Genomic DNA, 10,693 nt, shown 5'->3' with positions numbered 1-10,693 from the left:
TGAAACACATAACAGAAAATATTAGAGATGCACCGGATCCTGATTTTTAGGATCCTGCTGGATACCGGATCCACTGCTTAAGATCCTGCCGGATCCGGAACCGGATACCGGATCCTACGAAAGGGTTGAAACACATAGTCTACTCACACACGTGGGCCCTTTTTATTACGTTGGCTAAAACTATTTTTTAGACTCATTGGCTTACTGACAAACTGCCTGCAACGGCCGCTTCCAAAGGGCTCTCACTCCATGCAGTGATTGGGGTTGTGAAAGACTGACTGAAAAGCCTAGGCTAGGTAAAAACTAGAGATGCACCAGATCCTGATTTTTAGGCAACTGCCGGATACCGGATCCACTGCTTAAGATCCTGCCGGATCTGGATCCTGTGAAAATCCCTATTATCCTGCCGGTGCATCTCTAGAAAATATACTGTGGGAGAGGAAAATAATATGAAATTCCTCTAAAGAGAATATTTGAATCAACCCCCTATTATGTATGCCTATTATTGTTTTCTGGTTGAAGTAATAAACAACGGTTTGGGGACATAGGTTTTACACAAACCTAGTGCAGTAAGACTTGTGGCTTCCAACAATATGCATTGTTACTTACATTTGCGTCTACAGTATGTACGTTATGTAAAGTATGTACCCGTATGTATGTATTTTTGTATGTATGCACAGTATTTATGTCTTTTTCTCTTTGAGAATACTATTTTTCAATATTCTCAGATAAATACACAGTAAGAGGATTAGTTTTAATGTCTGCTACTTACTTCGATCTTCGTTCGCCATGTTTGTCTCTGCAGGAAGTTGATGTGTGCTGTTACTTCTCCAGTCCCGATGTCTAGTGGTTTTATTTGCATTTTGACTTTGCTGTTATGAAGGTAGTCTCGTCCCTCAGTTACGTGTCATCAGAGTGTGGAATGTCGATGTCATTCCCTTGGGCCTTTTTCATCCTGCTTGGTAAGAATAATTTCTTTCTTGCTGTCATCCACTGCACCTGTATCTTTGTTTTACTTCTGGCCTACTCAGCATGTCACATTTTGCACATGTTGCACCTATGCAAGTTTTGCTGTACATTAGATCAAGCCATTGGATATGATAACTTGTGAAAAGAAAACAACTTCATGGTTACTGATCTATTATCTCATTAAAGGGTTTATGAAACGAAAACAAAGTAAAGGAATTTGACAATTTCCAGGACAGATTCTGAAAGTTCTTGCCATAAAATGGGATATTGTCTGAGTAATATTTTGTCCTAAAAGTCATGTTAAAACGTTCCCAAAAAGTGTTATGTTTACTTTTTTTTCGTGACATGCAAATTTTATGCAAATGATATGCGTGACATAGAAGGGGAAAGTTCACCTCATTCCACCTTGTTCAGATCAATGGCGACTAGTTCCAAACCAAAGCGCAGTGTCAAGCAGTTTGTTGTTGGAGGGCCGAACGGTGCCAGCTTCAAAAATGGCAATTTGACAGAAGGAATATCTTTGCACAAGTTCCCTTCTGTGAAGAAAGATGGAACTGTGGCCGACAAGGAGAAGGCTAAAACAAGGAGAAGGGTCCAGCTGCAGTAAAGCAGTTCCACCCTTAATGCAAGCACGCCCATGGGCGTTCCCGGCATTTGCCGTATTGGCCAATCGTGAAGGGATACTGCATGATGTCATTTTCAAGGCCATTTCCGGATGAAGGCTCCATGTTTTCAAAGATATCCCGTGCAAATTGTTATCTTCCAGAGAAACGTTTCACTGAACATTCCACTGACATAATATTCTCAACAATTTATGTAAGAAAGTGAGATAAATCACACGTTTTCTAATCCCAATATGTATTTTGCTTTGTCTTCCCGTACCTCGGACGTTGTAGCCTACTGTTTAGAACTCGTGTCGCTATGCACAGATTTGTCATAACGTATCAGGTCGCCAAAATGCTTTGATTTCAACACAACGTTGACACATTGACAGTAAATACTGTATATATTGCCTAAATATATACTGTCAATGCGTTGGCATTACCTCACCTCGCTGTGTGTATCGAGGTCACCGTTAACACTGGGTAGGCTATATGATTAAACCACAGATTTATCCTTTCCAGGATATTAACACACCCCGACAAATAATAATTAAAAAACCCTTTTAGGCGAGGTTGTTCACTTGGTAAGACATGATATAGGCTACTTAGAAAAGTTGTACGATGTACATCAGCAACACATTCCCGACTTTTTGAAGTAATGAGTGTCACCTCACCACAGTTATGTGGCCAGCTTGAAAAGAGCAGATATTAATGAAAAAATATGAAATAGTATTTGAAATAGCAATAGGCTATTTGTTTGTTTTATTGGAGAAAACGATTTCTTCATTACCATTGGCCTACCATACTCCATGTCTGTCTATGATTTAGGAGTGACCACACCATTGAAGCTTACCTCTTTATCCAGGAGAGGTTCCAGATTGGCCTGTCTTAATTCAAAGGCCATCAGAAAACAGAGAAAAAATTTCCTACCATCATAACCAGTGTTTGTGCATACATAATCAGGGCCGTTGACAGCTTTGGCTTTGCCCAGGACAAAGTCATCTGAAAGGGCCCCCCACTCAATACATAGACTACATACAATGTAATGAGGACCCATTCCTGGACCCCTCGTCTCACTGGGCCCAGGTCAACGGACCCCTTTGTCTCCCCTGTCAGCTTCCCTGCATGTAGGCCACATACATTGCTGAAAGAAGTGAACGAGACAGGAATGAAATGTGAATTTATTTCTGTTTACTTTTACACTATGAAGTGTGAACGGTCAACAAGAGGGTCATAGGGGACTGGACTGCATAACAGATCCCTCTCCTGCACACTTATCTACCTGGACTCTTCACACTTTGACTCCTCTTTCATTGGAATACACAGCTGTGTGTGTGTGTGTGTGTGTGTGTGTGTGTGTGTGTGTGTGTGTGTGTGTGTGTGTGTGTGGAGAGACACAGTTGACGTGTGTAACCCCTTGGACTACTGATACTCCTGGACACTTTGATGGTAACTTTGTCTTGGCCACCCAGCACAGGTGACACTATGTACACTTTATTTTTGGTGTGTGTGTGTGTGTGTGTGTGTGTGTGTGTGTGTGTGTGTGTGTGTGTGTGTGTGTGTGTGTGTGTGTGTGTGTGTGTGTGTGTGTGTGTGTGTGTGTGAGAGAGAGAGAGTGTGTGTGTAGTGACACAGGGGGCGACACCCCCCCCCCCCCCCATCCTTTTTCTAAGTAATACTATGGACGTTGTACTAGGCAGAGAGACTATGGACACTCCTGGACACTTTATGAACACTTTGTCTTGGCTTCTATGTGCCACTTGGCTAAGGCACATGTTAACACTGTGGACTTTTACACTTTATATTTGGTGTGTGTGTGTGTGTGTGTGTGTGTGTGTGTGTGTGTGTGTGTGTGTGTGTGTGTGTGTGTGTGTGTGTGTGTGTGTGTTAGAGAGAGATGCCTTGGCAAAATGTATGCAACAGTAAGCTATATATGATTATTTTATGTGTAAATATGTGTATTATGTCTTGTGGGTAATGTCTTTATTTATGTGTGTATGCTACTTGGCACCTTAATTTCCCTCTGGGATCAATAAACGATACTCTACTCTAACACAAAGTTTGAAATTGTGTTTGACCAGTCTCCAATGTGCATTTAACTAATAACTAAAAATAAGGCATTGGCATTAAATACAGACTGATACATACTATAAATACAGACACCCAAACAGTGTGCAATAATAAGATTAACATACTGATGGACAATAAATACACAAACACAGTGGACACACACACACGGCAGGAGGAGTTCATACAGGTGGTGTGAAGATGCTGTATACAAGGTGCAATGAGTAAAGTGTAAGTGGCATGGTGAAAGAAGTGTTCATGGAATATTCTCCCGTGTCCTTGGTTATTCATGTGGTTTTCTTCAGTGCGTTGAGGAGTCTGATGGCTTGTGGAAAGAAGTTGTTTCCCAGTGTGCTTTTGCAGCACCGCATGCTGGGCTAGCGCTTCCCTGATGGTAGTAGGGAGAACAGGTAGGGGTGATCTTATGAGCTTTTCTGCTGTCTTCACCACTCTCTGTACTGCCTTCTAGTCTTCAGCTTGACGGCTGCCATGCCAGACAGAGAGGCTGCTGGTCAGGATGCTCTCAATGACACCCCTGTAGAAGGTGGTGAGTGCCGTTGTGGGGAGGTCGGCTCTTCTCTCATCCTTCGCAGGAAGTGGAGTAGTGTCTGTGCCTTTTTGAGATGGTGGAGCCATGTGGTGCAGTTGGCAGAGGAGGAGTTGCTGGGTTGATCAGGTTCAGATCCGAAGTTGCTGGTGTCATCAGCCCTCCCTCTGAAAACTGGCTCTGTGCCTGTCAAAAAAAGGCATGTTAATGTTATGAATGACAATTAAGACAAAAACAACCACCCCCTATCTACCTACAGAAGGACATGACATGAGCACGTGCATATGCTTGTGCACATGCCCCCCCACACACTGCTACTGTCTTAAAGTTTGGTGCACGTGCATGCATGCACGCCTATTCTCCCCCCTTTGCCTCAAGTCAAGTGTGCATTTTAGAGGTTGTCCTCACCTGCACATGTGTGAAGAGCAGGAAGATTGGAGGTTGAGGATGAAGAGGCAGGGCAGGAGGTTCTCCTTGTGAGCGGCCCTGGTCCTGATGCTGATTGCCCATCACCATGCTGTGGCTCATCAAACCCATTACCGGCATATCAATGCTGAACAGGAACGACTGCTTCCATCTGCACGCATGCGCACACACACACACACACACACACACACACACACACACACACACACACACACACACACACACACACACACACACACACACACACACACACACACACACACACACAGATACATAGAATACACTACATAAAAATCACACCCATCATTTTAATGCAGAACACCAGGTTGAAGAGATACGCAGCTTCTGGCCTGTGCAGGGATCACTACAGTGCCAGTGTTTTGTATTATCCTCTATCCACATTTTTTTTCAATAAATAAACACAGCACAGAAAGGAATTACTGTATGAAATACTTATTAGTCTAGGGCAGAACAAAACAGATTCAGTGTTTTACTCACCACTGTGTGCAAGTTTCTGTGTTCAGCTCAGGTGGAAGCCTCCATCACAACATGTTGGTACTGACATTAACCATCCTTCAGAAAACTGCCTCTGCCTGTCAGAAATAGCACAATAATGTTAACACAACAAGGTAGTATCTTAAAAATATCCTTAACCAAAGACAGACAGACACACACTGCCACTGTCTTGGTTCTAGGACACACACACGCCCTTTAAGGGTCACATCACATGTAATGGCCGGGTTCTCACTCACTCACTCCTTTTCTCCTACTTTTGCCTCAGACAATGCAGTGAGTTTTTTAAAATTGGCCTTACCTGCACATGTGTGAAGAACAGGAAGGGAGGTTGAGGATGGAGCTGCCAGTCAGGAGGTCCAGAGCTGTCCTGGTCCATCACCATCATGTGGATCATCAACCCCAACCCCAACTTCTTATATCTGCGTGAACACATTCACGAACACTCACACACACACACACACACACACACACACACACACACACACACACACACACACACACACACACACACACACAGCACACACACACACACACACACAATAGGCGAGATACAGGTTATATGGCACATTAGGAGGCATGGGTATTGTTGCACTCTAGATGTTTAGAAATAAGTAGGTGCGTGGACCCAAAAAGTAGAGTTCAATGTGGGAGTACACTAAATAAGACACTGAGGTCAAGTCACTGCTCTCTGATGGCAGCAACCTGAAACATCTGCTCTACTCTGCTCTGAGAAAAATAAAACAAAAAATCTGCTTGTGCTTGACCTTAGTGTCTTATTTAGTGTGTGAACCTGCTCCCACATTGAACTATATGGCACATTTAAAATCAGACCCAATGACAAGTCAAGTCAATGCAACGGACATGAACCGACCATTACATTAAAATAACAGACTAAACAGTCTTTGGATGATTGAAGAGGCAGGAGAGATGACGAGGGGCCTCGATCCAGTAGCATTTATTTACTTCCCAATCTGCTCGTTAGCACCTGTTAACTTCATAACGATCGCGGACATTAATGGCGCTAATGTACATACTTTGAGCGAAAATTACAACTAAAATATCAACACAAACGTAACAGAATATCTTCCCATCAAAGATCAATAAAATAACAGAGAAATTAAAGTACAGAAACATCATTAAATAGTTTGTGACACGGAGGAAAAAAACACAGCTTACCCCTTGCCAATCTTCCCGAAGTGAGGAAGAGTTCCGGGTGCCACACCAATTAACGCCCCATCAGAAACAATAGGTAACGATAAACCCATCCCAAGTGGTATCTACATTAGCCCATATATTTTGAGAAGTTCACTAAGAGAAAATATAAAGGTTTATTTTTAGCACTACTACATCAAGTCGGTTTTATTTACAATTTCTTTACATGCACTGGTCAAGAATTGAAATTACGTTTAACACCAGGTTGAACAAATATGACACCTCCGACTTTCTGTTCGCACTCCGACTAAGTCAACTCGTAAAGTAACCGTTATGTATATTCATGCATTTTATTCGAAATCTTACCGACAGTTGAGTGATCGCTGCAGCGAAATCCATCCAGTCGTTTTAATAAGTCCCGCGCGGCGCTTGTGTTGTCATTCGGCAGCATGTCACTGACTTCAGAAACTTGAACAGCCAAAGGGGCGTTACTGTGAGGGCGGTCTAGTAAGGAGGAATGGGCGTAGCGGTATTAGCTGGACAAGACACAGCTGGACCATATTGGAGAACAAGGGCTCTGTGGATACAATTCGTACGCAGGCACCGGAGTGGTTTTGAAGCAAGCTCGTGGTCACTGTTGTGCTCGGCACATTTCCATCCCTCGTGCTTCACCACAAATGTGGAGATCGTGGATCATGGTTGGACCGAAGAGAATGCTATTGCCTCAAGCAGTTCCAACAATTGACACCGCCGGCGTGCAGACTGAAACTGCCCCTGTAACTGCTCGGGCACGAAGACAGGTGAGTGCACTGCTTTGCTTTAGGCTACTCGTTTTACCTTGTCCATCTGCTTTGTATGTTGTTTTCAGGAAAGGGTAATGCACATTACATGCCAAACCGATGCGAATGCCCTCGGGATATGCACTTTTTGTTGATTGCCATTCAACTGGTCAATAAATTGGTTTTGGGAGGATATCCGCGCTTCAGCCACCGTGGTGCTCTCGGTCGAGGACAGCCAACTCACAGACTGGGCTACTGCTTAGCGAATAAACGGAGATGCATATAGCGTAGGCCTACTTTGATTGTTTGTTTTTAGTATTGTGGTGCACGTGTGGCTAGTTGATGATATTTTTGCATGTACATGCATTTCAATCACACTATATCGCGCAATTGAATCAAAATGCCCCCCATTTGTCAACAAATACACACGCCATGTCATCTGTGGGTCATGGCAAAGCGCCCTTAGCAACCGTAACCATAAACAAAATGAACTGTCAGGCTATGTCAACAATCGTCACTTCGCCTGTCAGACATGCCACTTTCTGCAGATGTATCAGTGCCTCTGAAATAGATTTGTGCTGCTGTTTTTTTTCTCATGAGGTTGGATGTGTGGTTTTTCGACACGCTGATGTTTGTATCAGAATTTTGGTTCCTTTATAAGATGTGGGTCCATCAAATGTGTGTTGTTTTCTCAGATCGCCATACTAGCAAACCAGGGACTTTCCTCTATGACGTCACAGCCCATAGCTCATTAGTCAAACCAAATTTCACAGAATTCACACTTTGAGTTGCCATTTTCACAAGTTCCTCCAGGATGATTGGGTTCAAAGTCTCATTGATTCTATCAAAAATTCTAGAAAAATTCTAGAAAAAAACAAGGCTTTAATGTTTGTCCTGGCTAAAAGGAATGTGTTACATTTTCAAGCATCAAAGGGTATGTTGTAGCTTTATATGATGGCAACTGGTGGCTAGCATGTGTTGAGGAATGTATGCTGAGCACTGGAGAGGTGAAACTGAACTTCCTGCATCCTCATGGACCATCTCAATCCTTCACTTTTCCCTTCAGACCAGATAGACTTGTCATGGATCATCAGGATGTGCTTCTGGTAGTGGAACCTAACTGCAACGGGACGTACTTATACATTATCTACAAAAGACACAGCTGCTGCTTCAAATGCACTGGTAGGGTACAAAATGAGAGTGTAGCCATTGATTATCTCTTTAAAGTATGGTAAAGGGAAGATGACACAGGTACACAGAGAAGGAATGTTCAAACATTCACATATCATCATTTTGTGTGTATAAATGGACATCTGCCTTAGTTTCTGAAACCTGGGACCATGGAAACTGACCATTTTTGTTTTGTTTTTGTTTTGTCATGTGATGCTACTATGGTATTACCATATTATTAGTAAGTGGTCTGTATGATGCCATATTTGTGAGTCAAATTCTCTCTGAAATGAATAAAGAACCGAACACCAGCATTTGAGGTGTTGCTAATGACATTGCCGGCTACGTTTGGACAAGGAACTGGCCATTTTAAAATATAGTTTTTTTTAGATATTCAATTTTTAATTTTTCAATTTATCATAATTCATATTCTGAGAGTTGTTGTATTCCAAGCTGATTGTGTAATATGTAGAGCCAGAAAAGAGCTTTCAAATAACACCACAGGCATCTTTTTGTGACTAACACTGACTGATATATTCAAGGCTGAATGTATAGTGTCCTACCCTCACATGTGAACCTTTCCTAGTCTGTTTCTCCCTTAATATTAGTGTCAGATTCAAACCAATGCAGTTCTGGGGTGCTACCTTGCTACTAAAAAGGCACACCAAGTATGATTGAAATCCGGGTCGGTCGGGTCCCAAAGTGTCTGATTTCACGTGAAATGACCCCCCTTACTTAACTACTAGAGTCATGAAGGATTCGCTATCAAGTAAATGTGGTGCATCAAAGATCAATGACTTCTGTGAATTTCTATTTGTAAAATAATCAATATTACCACTGTGGATAATAATCCTGACATATGGATCCAGTTATATCTGAATCTGACCTTATGGCTACCGCATTTACTTGATATTGAATCCTTTATGACTCAAATATGGAATCCTTTATGATTCCATAGTAAGAACTGGCAGGTTGAACTTCACTGCATAAATAATTCATGTATTAGTTCACCATAAATCAGATATTACTTCAAAAAAAAAAAATCCATTATTACCCATGCACAACTAACTGCAGTCTATTTATATATGATTGAACAGATATGGCAGGATTTTCATCAGCAGTGTTCATACATGATATTAACACTTGTAATTCTCATTATTAATTGATATTGGATGTACCACATTTACTTAATGGTAAGAGTCTTCATGGCTCCAATAGTAACTCCTAATTGTTTACTAATGGATTAAACATCACTGCATAAATCATGTGTTAATTCACCATAAATCAATAAACTTGATTGACTTGCAGATCCAAGGTTGTGTGTGTGTGTGTGTGTGTGTGTGTGTGTGTGTGTGTGTGTGTGTGTGTGCGTGTGCGTGTGCGTGTGCGTGTGCATGTCTGTGTGTCTGTGTCTGTCTGTTGGTTATAAGGTTAAAGTCTCCCTCAGTTTGGCTGACCAACACTGCAAAGCAGCTCATGTGCCAATATCGACTGGACAACAGTGACACCTGGTGGTCTGCTTTGAGAATTGAGCCTGTCGACAGCCACAGGCTGTTCTGAAAACATCTCACTCATTTACCAAACCCATGAACCAATGCCACTGAACGCCAAACACAATTCCTTTTTTACACTCACATTTCTGTCATGAAACACTTGTACCAAAGCACTACACACCATTTCCTAAGGGTTTTGCCTGTTGTGTGTGAGTTCTTTGATTTTTGTGTAGAGTTTTGTGAATTTGAGACATGATTGTAGAAATTGTCTGTCAACAATGAAGTTGATAAAAATAGCATCGCTGTAACTGTGGTCATTACCCATTCATGAAGGTTGTTATGCAGGAAACAAAATATAAATTCGTGCTTGAGGTCTTTATATATTCAGGTGTGTGTTTAGGTGCTGTTCAGGTGTTGGCCCTACTGGTTTGACTGTCTTTTCACATTCACTATGAAACATTTCCTGCTTAAAAATATTTGATGTTAAGGTTCCTACAAAACATGTGGCCTTGTTCAGAGAGTTGAGTGAAATCGTCTGCTCAATGTACTGTCTCAGTGTTTCCACACCGGACACATGGCTGTGGAGAGATAGGAAAAGGTATTAATGTGGGTTTTACTGTCTGTCACTTCTGCATTTTTACTATGCTGCTGTCTAAATCAGTACGTAGTATACAGTATGTACAGTATATACCGAACTTTAGTTTAGATTCATTGTTGAGACAGTTTTGACTGCAGTGATCACATCACTGTCAGACAAGCATAAAGGGAACTAATCACCAATTTACTGTAAGAGGAAGGTTCTTGTGCAGGAAACAAATTAAACAGCCAAGCTTGAGGTCTTTATATATTCAGGTATGTGTTTAGCAGGCGCCCCACAGATGTCGGCCCTACTGGTTTGACAGCTCATGGGTTGACTTTTCACATTCACTAACGAAACATTTCCTGCTTAAAGATGTTTGATGTTTAAGGTCT

At 41.9% G+C, this 10,693-nt stretch overlaps 1 long non-coding RNA gene across 2 annotated transcripts; it reads right to left on the bottom strand.

Moving 5' to 3' along the window:
* Positions 1-4,299: 4,299 nt before the first annotated feature.
* LOC134445041 (uncharacterized) lies at positions 4,300-6,810 on the bottom strand. Of its 2 annotated transcripts, none has more exons than XR_010034168.1 (4): positions 5,426-5,625; positions 5,110-5,204; positions 4,594-4,762; positions 4,300-4,371 (listed from the first exon to the last, which is right to left on the bottom strand). It is a non-coding gene; the product is annotated as an uncharacterized LOC134445041 (long non-coding RNA). The 2 variants fall into 2 exon arrangements; XR_010034169.1 differs by lacking the exon at positions 4,300-4,371 and adding an exon at positions 6,304-6,810 and having other exon boundaries at positions 4,380-4,762; positions 5,426-5,546.
* Positions 6,811-10,693: the final 3,883 nt, after the last annotated feature.

Source organism: Engraulis encrasicolus, unplaced genomic scaffold, assembly GCF_034702125.1.
Source record: "Engraulis encrasicolus isolate BLACKSEA-1 unplaced genomic scaffold, IST_EnEncr_1.0 scaffold_94_np1212, whole genome shotgun sequence".
Classification (NCBI taxonomy): domain Eukaryota; kingdom Metazoa; phylum Chordata; class Actinopteri; order Clupeiformes; family Engraulidae; genus Engraulis; species Engraulis encrasicolus.
The sequence above is the reverse complement of the archived record's forward strand: the minus strand, read 5'-3'. Positions and strand labels throughout refer to the sequence as shown.